The sequence below is a fragment of the Pinus tabuliformis genome, chromosome X (genome assembly GCF_031772625.1).
Source record: "Pinus tabuliformis cultivar Carrire ecotype Pingquan chromosome X, CPIR1, whole genome shotgun sequence".
Classification (NCBI taxonomy): Eukaryota; Viridiplantae; Streptophyta; class Pinopsida; order Pinales; family Pinaceae; genus Pinus; species Pinus tabuliformis.
In genome coordinates, this window is record NC_142308.1 from 228,915,612 (window position 1) to 228,934,456 (window position 18,845).

An 18,845-nucleotide genomic window follows, 5' to 3' on the forward strand; every position below is an offset into this window, starting at 1 on the left:
GGGGACCTCCATTTGAAGAAAAAATTTCATTTTTGGATTCCTCATGAAAATTCATACATACTCAAAAATTTCTAGGAAATTTTGACAAGTTTTGGGTCTCCAAAAGGGTAAAAAACACCCAAAAAATGCCCTCTCTACCACTTTTTGGCCACATAGGAAGTAGTCTTGGGAGGTTGCAATTTTGGAAGGGAAAGTGAACCTCAAATCAAAAAGTTCAAGTTTCTCCAAAAAGTAGACTCACCAGGCTTTCCAAAAAGATATCCTGCACCTAATTTGGACCTTGGGAAGCCTCCCAAAAGTAGCTTGGAACAAGCGCTACGCACAGAAAAAATGGCACTACGCACAGAATGAAAAAGTGCCAATTTTGCCTGTTTGCTCAAAATTTCACCTAGTTTTCCTCCAGGTTGACTTTTTCTCTCTTATGGTCAAATTCATGATATGATATGATGTAAATTCATGTACTGTAATGTAAAAATGATAAAAATTGACTCATTGAGGTAGATACATCAGTTATAGGTGGTTTTGAACTGAATGAATCAGTTTCCATAGTTTTAGAGGCAAGTTGTTCCACTGCCTATTTTTAAGTTCCTAATTTAGGTCTTGTTGAAATAGCTCCTAGACTCATGGATTCGACCACTAATGGTTAGAATAGGTGGTTTGATGCCTATATCTTGTACTTTATTAGTCATTTATCAGGGTTGGACTCTTGTGGATGCATTGAACACTATTGTACATCACTTCTGCAGTTTGGCAAGGAAATAAACCACGGTTTTGCAGCATTTTGTGGGATTCTTGTGGTAATGTGATTTAGCATTGTTTTATTCTCAGTTATTCAGTGATCTCATGTTCATGTGTGCCATCATCTTTTTTATTCTTCATGGCTAAATGAATCAAGTGTAGAAGGTAGAATTCATTGATGTTTCAGTGCTCTACCTTGGGGTTTATTTAGTTTTACATGTTTTCTACTATTTGAAGAGGACTCACAACTTTTGCATGCCATCTCCAGCTCCTCACCAGTCTTTAGACTCACCATTACACTAATTTCAAAGTGATAAAACATTTTCCTACCTCGCCCCACAGAAGCCTCTGCAAATCTGTGTTCATTTCCCGGATCCAAAACTGCCTTCCCATCTAATCCAACAACTCAACCATTAAATTCAATGAAATTCCTCTGAGCAAGCATACCTAGCCTAAAATTAGTTTTTATATCAGTCATCTCAAACCTTCCTTGATAAATTTTGATTGAGATTGACAAGGAGAGAGCCCTCTCCTGACCTGATAGGGCTAGCTACCAGGTTAAGCGTGGTTTGATGTTACCCTAGAAGTGCCTTTCTCAGCCTGAGGTAGATTTAGGCCCTAACATAGTGGCAACCATACTGGGGAAGAAAAATTTGTTTGTTCATTAATGTTCTTTGCTTTATAAACTACAAACAAAGCCTGAAGTTAGCCAGGTAGCCTTCAAGCTGCTCTTGCTTTGTGAGTGCATAAGAAGATGAATGCTGCTTCAGTCAATCTCCGGTTTAGTTTTATAAAATGAACATTTGACTTGCAAATTGCCCCAATACTTTAAGCAATTCTAGAATTTTATATGATGAGTTTAGAATTCAGCAGGCTGAGAAGATTGTAATGTCAATTTGATTTTTAGGAATAATTCAACACACTGGCTTCCAGAAGATACACTAGAGCCAAATCCTGATCCTGATCCTCCTCCCGTGTATGAAAACCCAAATCTCATTCCAAGAATTCTCCGCCAAGAAAGTTCTGTGATTCCTATGTTTAGATCTCATTCATGCCCGGTTTTTTTTAATATCTTGAATATCTCCCATTTGATGAACATTTTGATCTATCATTATTTGAAGATAAGTCTGAAAATGCACTTGGTGCTATTGTTCTAAATCTGGAGCTTGTTAAAGATCTTGAAACTGAAAGAGAAAATAGATCAATTGATGCTTATATTCTAAATCTTCAATCTTCAATTGTGGCTACCAATATTCCCAAATTCTTAGAATTTGCATATACTACTCTTGGTTCATCTGCTGTTGTGTCTAGTTCAGAAATTCCTATTGAACCTCCTTTTATTCCCACCATTCTCGTGTATCCCACCATATCTTATCAGAAATCTGCAGCGCCTTCACCCCCATCCACTTCTTCTACACCTCAAACATCAAATATTTCTTCATCCCCTTTAACACCTCATACACCGGTCACATCAACTGCTATCGTTGTTCCAACTCCTCCTACCTCCCCAAAGCCAGTTTCAAATCCACCTAGAGTAATGGCTGCTAGATATGCACCTCTCATTTTTCCACAGAACGTGGATGCCATGCCTGCTAATTACCAAAGTAAAATCCCATTGTTTGATGCTTCCCAAGGTATCACAACACAATAGCATGTTGATAGGATGAGTGATTTCTTTGGTCTTCATGAGATAGATGCAGAGAATGTAACTATGAGATTATTTGTGCAAATGTTTGGAGGTGAAGTGTGAAAGTGGTTCAGAGCATTGCTTGCTGGAACAATCAATTCACTGGAGGTTCTTCATAGACAATTTCTATATCATTGGGAGGTTAAGAAGAATCCACTCCAAATCCTTTCCGAGTATGAAAACATAAAGAGGAATGTTGGTGAAAGTGTCCAGGATTACTGTGTTAGATTCAATACTGTTTATAATGCCATTCCAGCTGATATCAAGCCACCTATGGGGCTGGCTTTGATCAAATTTCCCAATGGTTTTGATCCCGACATGGCATATCAATTGAGAGAAAGAGACCCAGCTACATTGGAGGATATGTAGAAAATTGCAGTAAGTGTGGAGGAAAATCTGCTAGCTAAGAGAGCTAGGACAAAGACGGAAAAGAAAGTGACCATAAAGGAAGAAGCTTCTTCCTCAGATCAAGTGCTTCATAAGCTTGAGAAGATGTTTGATAGATTAACCATTGTGGATAAGCCCAAGACACAGGTCAGAAATCCAAATTTCCGTGGTCAGCAGCAACCACAGTTTAGAATCAAGCAACGAGAGCAAAGAGCTCAAGATCCATCAGCTCAACAGCAAGTCAAAACACCATTACAACAAAACTATGTCCATGGCACTGAATCAGAGGATGATGAGGCTCCAATAGGAGAAGAGAATCACTTTTTTACACTAGATGATTTGCCAATTTATATCACCAAAGATGAAGAGTATTCAGAAAGTCCAGCTGTACAAAAAGATGAAGATTTTATATTGGCAAATGAAACAGTCCTAGAAGAGGAATCAGATGAATATCAGAGAGGATACATGAATGCATTGATAGCGCAGCAAAGGCAATACTTGCTCAGGAGTAGGGATGTACCGATCAATCCAATTCAGAAGCGGAAGGAAGCAACACCACCAAAGAATGATTCTCCAAATGTGCAGAAAAAGGGAAAGGAGCCAGCAAATCCTACTTCCAACAAAGTACAATCAGCATATGAAAAATCAAATTAGCCAAGTGCAACAAAGGAGAAGATTGAAAATAAAGATGCTCCAGTCAAAGAGGTAGAGAAAACTACAGCCTTTAGCTTAGAAAATGAAATGTTAAGTTAAAAGTGTCAATACCTTTGACTGAATTAATAAAGAACAACAGTTATAAAGGTCAAGTGGCAAAGATTTTGAATATAGATCCTCTGTCTCATATGGTAAATGTGGAAGATGACCAACCTGAACTTATCTTTGGTCCGGCATTAGAAGGCCTATCTGAGGATAATGATGTAGCTCCTTTTTACATCAGCCTTAGATTGCATGATTATGTTTTGCACAACAACATGTTTGATTCAGGAGCGTCTCACAATTTGATGCCAAAGGCAATTATGGAAAAATTGGGTTTGGACATCACTCGCAAGTACAATGACCTTTATTCCTTTGATTCTGGTACAGTCAGATGTATTGGTCCCATTAAAGATTTGGTTGTAACTTTGGATTAGATTCCAGTGAAAAATGTTCTTATGGATGTAGTTGTGGCCAACATTCCCCCTAGATTTGGCATGCTTCTATCTAGGTCATGGGGTGCAAAACTCAAAGGGACATTGCAGTTAGATTTCTCCTATGCCACTATTCTTGTGTTTGGTCAGATGAGGAAATTATATAGGGAGAAAAAGATGAAGTATATGATCACGAGCAAGGAGAAACCTCTAAATCATCCAATTAATTATGTACATACAGACTTAGAATCTTTTGTTCTTTATTCTGACAGTGGTTTCAATGATGTAAATAGTCAATCAGCTGAAGTTGAAGATATACCAGAGATAATAGAAAATTTCAGAGCTATACTTGATCAAGAGAGACAAAGGCTTAATAGTGCCGCTGAACAGTCAACATTCCGTTAGCAGCAGCAAATTGATGGAAAACAACCAAAGGTAGAAGAGCAGGCAAAATTCCAGCACTTGGAGGAAGAAGCCGGTTTTTGGAGTATGGACTTTGATGGAGCAGTAAGTAGGGAAGGCGCCAGAATTGGTATTTGGATATGCAGCCCTTTCTTCTCACCAAATAAAGTCCCGAGTAATGTAAGAGTTTGTTCATATAAGCTGGCTTTCGATTGTTCCAATAATGAAGTGGAATATGAGGCACTAATTGCAGGCTTGAAAATCCTCAAAAAGTTGAATGCAAAGAGAATTTCAGTTTATGGCAACTCCGAATTAGTAATCAAGCAAGTCAAGGGAGAATACCAAGCCAAACATCCTCGAATGAGGGCTTACCGTAATGCGGTTTTAGATATTTTGAGGTTGTTTCCAGATTATACTTTGACATGTGTTCCTCGTGTACAAAATGTTATTGCAGATTCCCTTGCTACAACAGCAAGTAACTTGAAGATTCCGATGAATTCAAACAATAAGTTTGAAATTCATGTGAAGCATCACCCAGCTGTCCCTGATAATCAAAGATATTGGCAGGTGTTTCAGGATGACAAAGAGATTGAAGAATTTCTGCGAAATGAAGGTAAATATCAAGACACTTCTATAGATGGCGAGCAAGATAATGGTGAACCAGACTTAGAAGTAAATCAGATGGAAGTTTTGCAGCTGAAAGACAATGTCATCCCTAAAGGCCTTATACCTTTAGAGGAATTATTTGACCAAGATGATGTAGCCCGAAAGCCAAGTTTAATGCTAACTGAAATGTGAGTTGAAGATGTGAATATCGGAACAACAGAAAATCCAAAGATGGTGAAGTTGTCAAAGGCCTTATCTCCTCAATTAAAGGCAAAGTACATTAGTCTATTGTCTTCATTTACTGATGTATTTGCATGGGAATATACAGATTTGAAGGAGTACAATAAAAGTATAATTCAGCACATCATTCCAATCAAGCCAAACCAGAAGCCATTTCGCCAAAAGTTGAGAAGGATCAATCCAAAGTTTCTGCCATCAATAGAGGAGGTGAACTGATTATACAAGGCTGGTATAATTGTTCCAATAAGATTTTCATAATGGATTTCCAATTTGGTGCCCGTGCAGAAGAATACGGGTGAGATTAGATTATCCATTGATTTCAGAAATTTGAATAAGGTGTCTTTGAAAGATAATTATCCGTTGCCAAAAATGGACCACATACTCTAGAGAGTGGTTGGGGCATCTTGTATGTCGCTACTTGATGGGTATTCTGGCTACAATCAAATTTTGGTCCATGAGGATGACAGGGACAAAACAACATTCACCACTTCGTGGGGGACTTTCCATTATGCCAAGATGTCATTCGGTTTAAATAATGTTGGTGCAACTTTTCAGCGGGCTAGGGATATCACCTTTGCAAATGAGAAAGATGTACTTTTAGTTGTTTATCTTGATGATTTGATAGTTTTTTCCAATTCAGATGAGGAGCATCTTTATCATTTGAAGATTGTTTTTCAGCGGTGTAGAAAGTATGGAATATCTCTTAATCCCAAAAAGATCTCGTTTGCCATGGATGAAGGGAAGCTTCTCGGTCACATCATATCTAAGGGGGGCATCCGCATCGATCCTGCTCGAGTGGAAGCTATTCAGAAAATTGATTTTCCTCTTAGTAAAAAGGAGATCCAAGTATTCAATGGTAAGATGAACTTCTTACGTCATTTTGTGTCAAATCTAGTTAAACATTTGAGGGAAATTACAAACATGTTGAAGACAGATAGTGTGGTAAAGTGGACTAAAGAAGCCATCAAGTATTTCAATTTGGTAAAGTTGGGTCTTTCTTCAACTCCAATTTTGATTAGCCCAGATTATTCCCAAGATTTCATTTTATTTTCATTAGCTTCAGAGCATAGTATGGCAGCGGTCTTAATGGAGAAAAGAGATCAGCTTGAGAAGCCAATCGCCTTTTTCAACATAACAATAAGAGATGTAGCCTTAAAGTATAACATTATTGAGAAGCAAGCTCTTGCCTTGGTGAAAGCTTTGAAAGATTTCTGAGTATATATTCTGCATTATCATATTATTGCTTATGTCCCTAATGTAGCCATCAAATTTGTTTTGGCACAGACAGATCCGGAAGGGAGACGAGGCAAATGGATCACAGCTTTGTTAGAATATGACTTGGAGATAAAGCCAACAAAGCTCATCAAGGGGCAGGGTCTAGCAAAAATAATGGCAGAGTCTAATTTGCATGCCTTGGACATAAACTTGATTGCTGCTATGTCCAAAGAAGATGAAGACAGCTCACTTGTTCAGGTATCTGAAATTTTTATCCATTCTCCTTGGTATTCAGATGTTGTATATGTGCTCCAGCACCTTTCACCGCCACCGGGGATGGCTAAAAACAAAAGTAGAATTCTGAAATTAAAGGTTGCTAAATTTTTTATTATGAATAATGCATTGTATTAGAAAGATCCTGGAGGTATGTTGCTGAATTGTTTGGTTGATGAGGAAGCAAAATAGGTCATGGATGATTTTCACAAGGGAGATTGTGGAGGTCACCTATTTTGGAAGATGTTGACAAATAAAATTTTGAGAGCAAGGTACTATTGGACTAACCTCTTTGCTAATGTTTATAAAACTTTTACAAGCTGTCACGAATGTCGAATTTTTCAGGGAAGGAGAAAATTACAGCCACTACCTCTCAAGCCGGTTGAGGTAAGTGCTCCGTTTCAGAAGTGGGGCCTATATTTTATTGGAAAGATCCACCCTACATCTTCAGCTCATCATAAGTGGATCTTAACAGCGACAGATTATTTTACAAAATGGATTGAGGAAATCCCCACTCGGCAAGCTACAGATGCGGTAATAATTCAATTTCTTGAAAATAATATTTTATCACGTTTTGGTTGTCCTAACAAGCTGATTACAGGTAATGTAGCAGCTTTCAAATCCAAAAATATGATTGATTTTTGTAATAAATATCAAATTACCTTGGGGCATTCTACTGCATACTATCCGCAAGGTAACGAATTCGCAGAATATTCAAATAAATCATTGGTTAACATCATCAAAAAGCTGCTAGAAACAAACAAAAAGAGCTGGCACAAGAAGATAGTTAATGCACTATGGGTGGATAGAGTAAGTTAGAAGAAATCAATTGGCATGTCTCTATTTGAACTAGTATATGGTGTTGACATGGTGTTCCCGACATCTCTCGTAGTTCCAGTGGTAAAAGTTCTGCAGGAAGTTTGCAGCGAGGAGGATCATTTTCAGCGAAGAATAAACCAAATGATCCATTTACAGCAGACGAGAGAGGAGGTTTTCTAGAATACCTTCAGGCTGCAAGAGAGAATCAAGAAAATCTATGATCAGAAGGCAAAGGCAGATAAGTTTCAGATTGAAAACATAGTGCTCAAGTGGGATGCTAGAAACGAGGACAAAGGCAAGCATGGAAAGTTCAAGAATATGTGGAAGGGACCATATAGAATTGCTGCATATCGAGGTCAAAATTATTTTCTCCTCAAAGAAATGAACGGGGAAGATTGTCCAGGAGGGCCGGTCAATGGTCGGCTGCTGAAATGGTATTATCTTTGAGAAATTTTCTGCTGTCATAATTTGTCACTGTACATACAATTTTATTTCCTTCATTGCAAGTGTGTACTATCGTCATTCATTCAGTTTGGGGCCCGAAGTGAAGGCTATAAAACTGAAGGTTTGATGTCAGTTTTTGGTTATTTAGTGTGGATTGCTTGAGTCAGTTTTGAGTCAATTTTAGTCTTGTTTTGAGTCAGTTTCAGTCTTGTTTTGAGTCAAGATATTGGTTTTAGTTTGTTGAAGCTATTGACTTCATTTAGCCCAATGGAAGAGGCACTGTATACTTTCCAGATATCTATAGTTCTTGGCACCTCCCAGGAGCTACTGTCCCCATTGGAGCCAATGTTAGTGTCGGTATCTTCATCCCTCCATCAATGATCAAATTCTCTTTTTGCATGCATTTTAGGTGTCCCATCCAATCAGTTGCATTCCATTAGGTCATGGATCAACTGATGGAAGTGGTTGATTATCAAATTTCCCTCATGGTCTTTACCTGCTGGCCTATTTTCACAAGTTTAGGTCATTTACAGTCATTTTTTATCATTTACATTTGCAAAATCCATTTTTAGGGTTTGAGGTCTCATTAGGTCTAGGGTTTGCACAATGGTCTTCAAAAGCTCAATAAGAGGTCAGCAGGCACATGAGGATGTTTAATAAGTTCATAAAATCACAAATTTCATTGATGATTTGCTTCATAAAGGGTTTTTACCTCAAAACCCTGTTTTGAGGTGAAAATAGAGTTTTTCTATTTTCATGTACAAATTTATGTAATTTTAATGTTTTCATATGTAATAAAACTTTAGCTACATCCCTTGGTCACCTTTCCAACTACAGCACTCCAGCTACCGCAAAAGAAACAAAAACATCCAGGCATCATGTTCATCAAATGACAAAAAGAGCCAAAACTGTAAAAAAACAGAGTTTTTAAAGCAAAGTGAATTCAACTTTAGGAAAGTGGGTTTCTAAAATGAAAAATTAAAGTCAAGATGATACAAAATTCTCTTTAGTGTTTGTAAGACCTTATTTTGTGCAAGTGAGAGAGAGCCAGAAGAAAAATCACACTTTGAGGAGAAAGAGGGAAACTTGCACCAAAAATTCCAATTTTCACAGGCGCGATGCACCTGGGCACTGGCGCGATGCACCTGCCTAGTGCTACGCACCGAGCACAGGTTCTCCAAAGGAATTTCAATGGGCGCTACACAAAGAAAGTGCGCTACGCACCTTGGTGTTGGCGCGATGCATCTGTTGGCCAAGCTTCAAAAAGAATTTCATTGCTTTACCAAGCCTCCAAATTTGCAAATATCATCTCTTCAAGTAAGTACACCCTCCCATCTCCCCTAGCAAGAGACATTTGTCATTCATCATAGTGATTTGAATGGTGAAAAATCAAACCCTAGTTGCTTCAAATTTGTCTTGAAAAAATGTCTAGGGTTTTTGTTATTCTTGTTGTTTTCACTCCCTTGTATGATTTTCCCACATCCCATCCCCCTACACTAAATTTCCCTAATTCCCTTCCCCTTTCCCTCTCCCATTGACACTCACCTTACCCCTATCACCAAACCCTAAACCCTATACATATTTCCTACTATTCCACAAACCCTAATTCCCTTTTCCTAAACCCTATCATTCCCTAAAAGCCCTACTGTTATCATCAAAACCCTCCTTTGCACTTATACTATCAGTCAACCCTTTTATCCCCAAAAGAAAAATAGCAGTCACCCTATATTTAAGAAAATCTCTTCATACTCATCATTCTACACTCTATATTTCCAAGTATGGAAACAGATTAAGCTTATGAAAGGGATGATGAAACTGTCAGTGATTCTTCCCAAGAGGTTCATGCATAAAGAAAACCACATAAGGGAGGAAAATACATCCGGGAGGAGCCCATCACTCTCACAGAATTACTAGCTTGCCCTCTTGCAGTAACATGTTTTAAACATCACTCTTGCTACTAGTTTTGTGAGATGGTGGAGAGGGTGAAATATCACCACGAGCTTGCTAGGTTATCTGTTCTTCACCTTCACAATGGTCAGGTGAACCTAGATGGTGTCTCCTTCACTTTGACACCTGAAACTATTTCAGTAGCAACAGGTATTCCTAATGTGGGAGAACAGTGGAACAAAGGACAACATGTGGGCAAAGCGCATTATGAGCCTTACATCAAGGATAGTTATCAAAGGAAAATTAGTAGGGTCTTTCCTTTCAGATACCTACAAGACACTTATGCTCCACTCATGAAGCTTATTATCAAATATTTCACCTGTGAAGGGAGGTTTTCTCACTTGTACACTTACCATGTTAGATTGCTGATGCACTTTACTATAGTGAGGATGATGAACCTCCCCTATTTCATATGCAAAAATATTGAGAAGATGGCTACATTGGTGCAAAGGAAACCTCTTCTTCAACCAGTTCAGTAGCATTTATCATTTTTTATTGATCAAAATTGTTGTTTTGCATCAGCTGAGCTTGGTGAATATTTCTTGGGATACCTTCATTTCACATGAGGTTTTCAAAGGCCCTCAGGTGACCCCATCAGTGTTTCAAGAGGAAGGAGGGCCTTCAAATCAGCTATAGGTTCATGAGACTCAAACTACAGGAGTGCCAGTATTTTTCACTTATGAAAAGGGGACAAGGAGACTATTTGCAGCTACCAAACGAGTATTATATCCACCAGGGGTGGAAGGGGTCTCGTTCTCTTCATCGGACAATAGGCAAATGCTATCTTCAACTGGGATGAAAGGGGATTTGCCTTCTTCTTCAACAAAGTAGGTACAAGATAGAGGAAAGCAACCAATGCATGATGAAGGGCCTTCTAAAGGCCAAGACAGAGATTTCATTTTGGTTGAGGAAGACGAAACTGATTTGGGCTCCCAAAGCTCAAAGCTCAAGGATGAGATCATCAAGGAGAAAGAAGTTGAGATCTGAAGCCTATCACTTGACCTTGAGAGGGCTAAATGGGTCATTAATTACCTTGCGCAAGAAAATAAGCAATTGGAGGACAAATAAACAATCATGGATCTACAAAACATAAGGGAAAACCGACAATTGGCAAAGAGAAGGAAAATCAAGCTAACTTCACTAGAGCAGGAAATAGAGTCTGACTGAGAAGCATGGTTGGAAAGAATCAATATCCACCTTGAGAAGTTTCTGGACAAGGCTAATAAGGAGAAGAAGATGTTAGGACACATGGCTTATCACTATTTGGCCCAGAACAAAATTTGTAAAACAAGGATAAGAAGCCTAAAAGCCAAGTTAGGGAGAACTTTGAGGAGCAAGAAAGAGCAAGACAAGCTCAAGATGCTGGCTGAAGCTTCACTAGCCTAGCATAGCTCTTAACATAGATCACTCATGCCAAATTTCAAGAAATTTGGTGAACTTTTGGCATTTTCGAATTTTTCAGGGAGAAAATAGGTTTTTTCGGCAGGTGCGCTTTGATGGGGACCTCCATTTGAAGAAAACTTTGCATTTTTGGATTCCTTATTAAAATTTATGCATACTCAGAAATTTCTAGGAAATTTTGACAAGTTTTGGGTCTCCAAAAGGGCCAAAAACACCTAAAAAATGCCCTCTCTGCCACTTTTTGGCCACACAGGAAGCAGTCTTGGGAGATTGCAATTTTGGAGGGGAAAATGGACTCCAAATCAAAAAATTTAATTTGATCCAGAAAGTAGACTCACCAGGCTTTCTAACAAGCTATCATACACCTGATTTGGACCTCGGGAAGCCTTCCAAAAGCAGCTTGGAAAAAGCGCTATGCACAGAAAAAATGGCGCTACGCATAGAATGAAAAGGTGCCAATTTTTCCTGTTTGCTCAAAATTTTGCAAGTTTTCTTCCAGTTTGACTTTTTCTCTCTTATGGTCAAATTCATGATGTGATATGATGTAAATTCATGTACTATGATGTAAAAATGATAAAAATTGACTCATGGAGGTAGATACATCAGTTATAGGTGGTTTTGAACTGAATGAATCAGTTTCCATAGTTTTAGAGGCAAGCTGTTCCACTGCCTATTTTTCAGTTCCTAGTTTAGATCTTATTGAAACAGCTCCTAGACTCATGGATTCGGCCCCTAATGGTTAGCATAGGTGGTTTGATGCCTATATCCTTACTTTCTTAGTCATTTGTCGGGGTTGGACTCTTGTGGATGCATTGAGCACTATTGTACATCACTTTGGCAGTTTAGCAAGGAAATAAACCACGGTTTTGCAGCATTTTGTCGGATTCTTGTGGTAATGTGATTTAGCATTGTTTTATTCCCAGTTATTCAGGGATCTCATGTTCATGTGTGCCATCATCTATTTTATTCTTCATGGCTAAATGAATCAAGTGTAAAAGGTAGAATTCATTGAGTTTCAGTGCTCTGCCTTGGGGTTTATTTAGTTTTACATGTTTTCTACTATTTGAAGAGGACTCATGACTTTAAAATGCCCTCTCCAGCTCCTCACTAGTATTTAGACTCATCATTACACTCATTTCAAAGTGCTAAAATACTTTCCTACCTCGCCCCATAGCCACCTCCGCAAATCTGTGTTCATTTCCTAGACCCAAAGATGCCTTCCCATCTGATCTAGCAACTCAAACATTAAATTCAATCAAATTCCTCTGAGCAAGCATACCTAGCCTAAAATTAGTTTTTATATCAGTCATCTCAAGCCTTCCTTGATAAATTTTGATTGATATTGTCAAGGATAGAGCCCTCTCCTGACCTGGTAGGGCTAGCTACCAGGTTAAGCATGGTTTGATGTTACCCTAGACCTGCCTTTCTCAGCCTGAGGTAGATTTAGGCCCTAACAGAAGGACTACAACATATAAGGGTGGAAGGTGTCATTGGCAGAAAACTAAAGGAGTTGTCAAGTGAACCAAAATTCTGAAACAAATCGAGTTCTTCACCAACTGCAGATGGTACATTTCTACACTATGTGAATAAATGAGTTGAATTTGACCATGTGAGAAATCATTTGATTACCAGCCATTGATGTATACCATTAACAAACATGACACAAATGAACAATAATGATAATGAGTGTCAAGGTACCCCAATAAAATCTAACAAGTGTGAATAAATGTGTTGAAGTTGAACACTTGAAAGAATCTACTAATAAGAAGATATTAATGTATTCTCACTGTTGATAACAAAGGAGTCTGGCACTAATGACTAAAAACCCTAAGGTATTGAAAAAAGGACTCTATACCTTATTCCCAGAGAAATGAGTTGGATTTGATGGGAAACTATCCTCTGAAAGGAAGGCATTAAGCATCCCACATCAACTAGCGTGAGTGTAACCCGCAAACCAATAATTTGGAAGAACTTCGACAAAGAGAGATGAAGTAACAATTTTGAAGGACATTTCTGATGTACACAAGATGTGGCTAGCACATGGGAAAAATCCTCTGAACCAACCAATAATGAAAGATGACGTAGAGGCGAGGAATCCAACAATAGGGTCAAATGGGACAAAGGTACTGAATGGATCCCAATGTGTGATAATGTAAGATGAATTCGAATAGAAGGGAAACCACTAAGTAAAATACCCATGATACTGATCGATGTTGAGCACAAGGTCACCTATCAATGATGTAAATAGGCTCCGAGTGAAACTCTTGGTCTATTCTTAGAGAAATTTTTCAAAGTCGATAAGAGAAGACCCACCAGTAAGTCATTGGAGACCTCCTTAACCAACATGAGTAAAGGACCAAATAACTAATGTGATACTGAAGATAACTTGACAGACCGGGTATGATAGATAGAAATGAGTCAAGAGATACCTTAAAATGGCCAACAACAAGTTTACTTCCCTTGAACAAGAGCAAGACTTGATGTGACTTTATGGCAGCATAAAATAACTTTGTATAAGTTTTCAATGCAGGAGGCATTAAAAAACTCTCCATATGATTGGAAGAGATAACCAATCAGAGGAGGACTGACTCATGAATAGGGTTATAGCTTCCCTAAAGCTAGACTAAGTCCCATCCCAATGGAGGAAAGACTCTTTTTAAGTGCTTTTCTTAAGGGTGAAACGACTGACTCTAGCTTCCATCAAATGATGAAAAAAATTTCTCGTTCCTGCTCTTTTTGGAATATTTTTGTTTTTGTCTTTTTCATATTTAAATACTCAAAAGGAATAAAATAATGCCTATAATACAATGGAGAGAATAAGTATCAAGGGAAAGTGCACTAGTTCTTGGGACTGGAACAATCCTATAATCAATGAAAGGTGGTAGATGCTAGTCATCAACACTCAGGGGATGTTCTCTCCATAGAAAAATAGGTGTCAAGAATAAAGGTTAACGAATGAATGATTATAAATTGCAAAAGGTGATGGTCAAAAGTGGCTTGTACATGAGTCCAAATGAAGTTGTGTTAAGGCAAAAAGAGGTACAAGTAGTCAAAATGCAATGCAGTAGTACAACTTAATGCATGGGAGCCTCTAAGGTATAAGGTCAAGAAAAAAGTGAAGAAGAAGAGGAATGAGGCTTCAACGCAAAGTCATGGTGGGACTAAATGGGACTCCTCAGCCGACACAATACTTGCAAGATAGGCAACATATGTCAGTGAGGATCTAGCTAAGAAGCCCATGGAAGGAAGTCTATACCACTATATTACAATTTTACAAGACAACGAGTGAAAGTTTTTAAAAATTGCAACATAATGGTGTCAACCCTATGGAGAAATATTGCAGTATGAGGTTAAGATGCATAATGCAATGGAAAAGTCATATGTCTTAACCTATATGCTAGTTATAACATGATACCTACCACGATAGGTTAACTATTGCGCGGTTGAAATGGTGGAAAAACATCTCTAAGTATTCATTACCTTGAAAAATAACCTCTCTCAACACTCGTGCAAAAGGTCAAAAGTTCATAAAATTATAAAACTTAAAAATATTGAACTTCAGAAAAGTGGGTTTTTAAAATTTGGTTACAAAAGAACTTTTCAGACTCACCAAAACTCATTTTCACCCCCCAAGTGTTGAGAGGAGGGCTCTTGGAGAAATTTTGGGCAAACCGATAATGAAAATAAATAGTACAACTTAACACATGGGAGCCTCTACGGTATAAGGCCAGAAAATAGTGAAGAAGAAGAAGAATGAGGCTTCGATGCAAAGTCATGGTGGGACTAAAGAGGACTCCTGAGCCTACACAATACTTGCAACATGGGTGACATATTTCAGCGAGGATATAATTAAGAATACCATGGAAGGAAAGGCTCTACCACCATGTTATGATTTTACAAGATGGAAAGTGAAAGTGGTTAAAAATCACAACATTATGGGGTTGATCCTTTGGAAAAATATCACAGTATGAGGTCAAGATGCATAATTGTCAGGCGGTATAAATGCAAGATTTACACCAACATTAAATTTGTCAATCCAGGTAAGTAAATTTAGAGGCGTAGCACAATATATGCCAGAATACGACCTAAGGGATCTGTTAAATAAAATCCAAACTCTTGCAATAAATTCAAAAGGAGCATCATCCAGGAAAAATAAACAAGACTCTTTAAAGCAAAGTAAACGCACTCTAGGAATCTACTTCTGGCTCCTCTTCTAGGTTGAGTTGACTCCTACAGTAAGTCTTCCTCAATTGTCCAAGCGAAAAGGGAATGTAGGCCCCATTCAAAAGAAAGCGATTCAAGAAATAAAGAATGCAAAACCTCTTAAAAATTACTGCTATGCTTAAAACATGAAATTAAACTATAAATCACATGGTATCTTCATTCCAACTAATGTAATGAAATGATCGAATGCTTTAAAAGGAATCAAGATAATAATGCACTTCTTCTCTTAAAGACAATTTCGTACTTTAGCTGTAAGGAAAATATGCAATAAGAACCAATGAAATAAATATATAATTCCTATTGTTTACCCTGATCTTATTAAATACTTCCTTATAATATATGTAGCATTTAACTATAATGAAGAATTTTGTGAGCATTTTGTCAACAAGATTCACAATCTTTCCTTATGTTGATCCGACAATCTACTTGTAAAAGTGCAGGAATAAATGTTTTTATGCAAAAGTGCAAGAATCTGTCTCGTATAATATTCAAAAGAAATTATGAGTACATGTTAAGTTAAGTTAACCAAAATCCTTTCTCAACAATTATTTCACCATTAAATTTTGGAAACAAACTTTGTTATGCCGCAATGAGATTAGGATAAATCTATATAACAATAAATAAGAAACGCAGTTAAAACAGTCATTGTTTACTTTAGTTCAGCCTTTATGAAAATACATCCAAAAGCATTGATATTAAACCTAAATAACCAGAGCAGTAAAATAAATCTTTTGGAATGAAATTGAAAATTAAATGACTGAAAGAAGAGCTATGAAATGAAATTGCGAAATTATCTAAGATCACACTCACACCAAAAAAACTAAAATGCAGCAAAAGAAAGTTAAAAGGTTTGGGGCAACGGACTAGCTAGTGGGCCCAACCATCCAGCTCGTTCCCCTTGCGGCGATTAAGTCACAATCTTTAGAACAATATGGAGAAACAAAATTACTCAGAAGTGATTGCCAAATAAACTCATTTCAGAGTAGGAACTAGAATTCAGAATTTAATGCCAAAGAAATTCATGTCAAAAGTCTTGTTACAAATTCATAAAACAATGTTGCACTGGTTCTAGTGGACCCCTAGAGGGACCATCCCACTAGTGGAATACTCCTCCCTTCCTACACATCAAGATCAATTCCCTCCTCCTACAAACAAAAATGATTTACATAATACAATCTGCCATATACAAAAACTAGCCTTCACACCTATGTGACTCCTTCCTTTTATAATGTTCTTTCATGATAATTTTGGCTCTATTCCTTAGCAAACAGCATGGGGATTGAATCCCAACTGATATTCGTCAATAAAATATCAGTACAACCATTTACCCATTGAAGGAATGAAGATCTGACACGAATTTCCAAAATCTAGTCGTTTTCTACAATTATGGAAAAATCAATTTTTTTAACAAAATGCCTCCAAAGAACTCCATGTATCTCCTTAACCATTACAAATTTCGTAAAAATGTTTGGAGGAAATATATCTTGTTATATTTTCAATAATAACCTCTCTTGGAATTTTCTGGTTTAGATCCGTTGCCTCCGAAATCGTGCCGAAAATGGTTGTTTGAAATATGAGATGCTAAGATTTTGGAAAAACAGTATATTCTTAGAAAACTGCCACAAAGACCATTATGTAACTTTTATACCATTATGAATTTTAGAAATCAGTTAGAGTTTTTTTCTATTTGCTATACTGGGACAAAAACCCATGTTTTATAATTTCTCCATTCGCATTCACCTACCTGGAAAACGACACGGAAGTTGGAATTTTGGAAACTGCTGCGAATTTGGGGCTGAGGCATTAATTATTCCCTAAACATAAATCTGTACGACCTGGGTGTATCTTAGCTTATGTGGAAATGTTAAAACAATATTTTTAACAAAAACCTCTTTCATATTTCCCTAGAGATGTGTCAATGTATGAAATCCCCAAATTAGTGCAGGCATGTTGGTGGAGGCATGTTGGTGCAGGTAGAGCTGGTGCATGCACAACTGGTATAGGAACTGCTACTATAGGAATGTTAGAACCTGCCACAAAAGAGCTTGACATTAATGACATTTTCACATTAAATTAACAAAACAGGAAGATTTCATAGATCAACAACTGTTAGCTCTAAATACCTCTAGATAATAACTTACTAATGCGCAAAACAAATAATAATGATTATAGTCACTTAGTACAGGCATAAAATTATTCAGTTAAATCATGAAAATTTGGACAAAATGGAGGCTCAGCACTCCCCCACACTGACCTTATTGCATGTCCTCATGCAAGCCAAACCATAGGATTATAAAATCATGGAAGAAGGCAGGGGGAATGTTTAAAGATCATACTATGCTTCTTGATAAAAGTTTCAACAAAAATCTCCACAAGGAAATATTAAGATATCATGGTATGTCATCATTTTTAAAGCACTCATTAACTTTGCAACATCACTATTACAGTGCCAACTAAAACCATGTTACATCCCTTATGAAAGTATCGAGTGCAGGAATGATAAAATTACAACAAGATCAAGTATAGGAAAGCAATGCTTTGTACCATACATTATGGAAAAAGAATACTGCACCTTTATGATAGAAATCACATACCTGTTGTCCTATTTCAATTGAATTCCCTGCTTGTCATAGATTTCAGAGCTCTTATTTTTGTCTAGAGTCTTAATAACACTTATGATTAGAAAAACAAATCTTTGTTAAAAAGGTGCAATTTCAAGAAAATTACCATAAGATTCCTTCACCTAATACAACAATCCTGTACCTAGGTCACGTAGTTCTTATTTAGAGGTAGCCACAATCAACACACATTGTTGTCCATCAACACCTAGTGAGTAATCATCGCTGACCAATTCATCACTCTAAATACCATCAAAATTAAGTGAGTAATGATACCATAAAAGGGAGATAAAAATAGAACAAAATGACACCTTCCTGGACCAATCAACAAATTGAACACTCTAAATTTGTTCTCATGCAGATGTGAAAGTAAATTTCTCCTTAATCCAGTACAAAGAATTACCTCCACTAAGGGTACCACATCATTAAACATTCCTAATTTTTGAAAGATAGAACTCAAAGCATCATGCTCAAATCTTCTTAAAACCATTATCCAAGAAACAAAATGATGATTTTTAGGGAGAGATAAAGATAACGAAGTAAATCATATTATGCAATTAACTTTAATACCATAGACATGGCCTTTCTACCCGCAGGTGTCTATAACCTCAGTAGGGATGTCTTTGAACCCACCAAAATGTCTGTGTCCCACTTACTAGATATAGATTTAGAGTTATATTATTTAATTTTAAAAGTTAGATGAAGGCCACTGTCCTA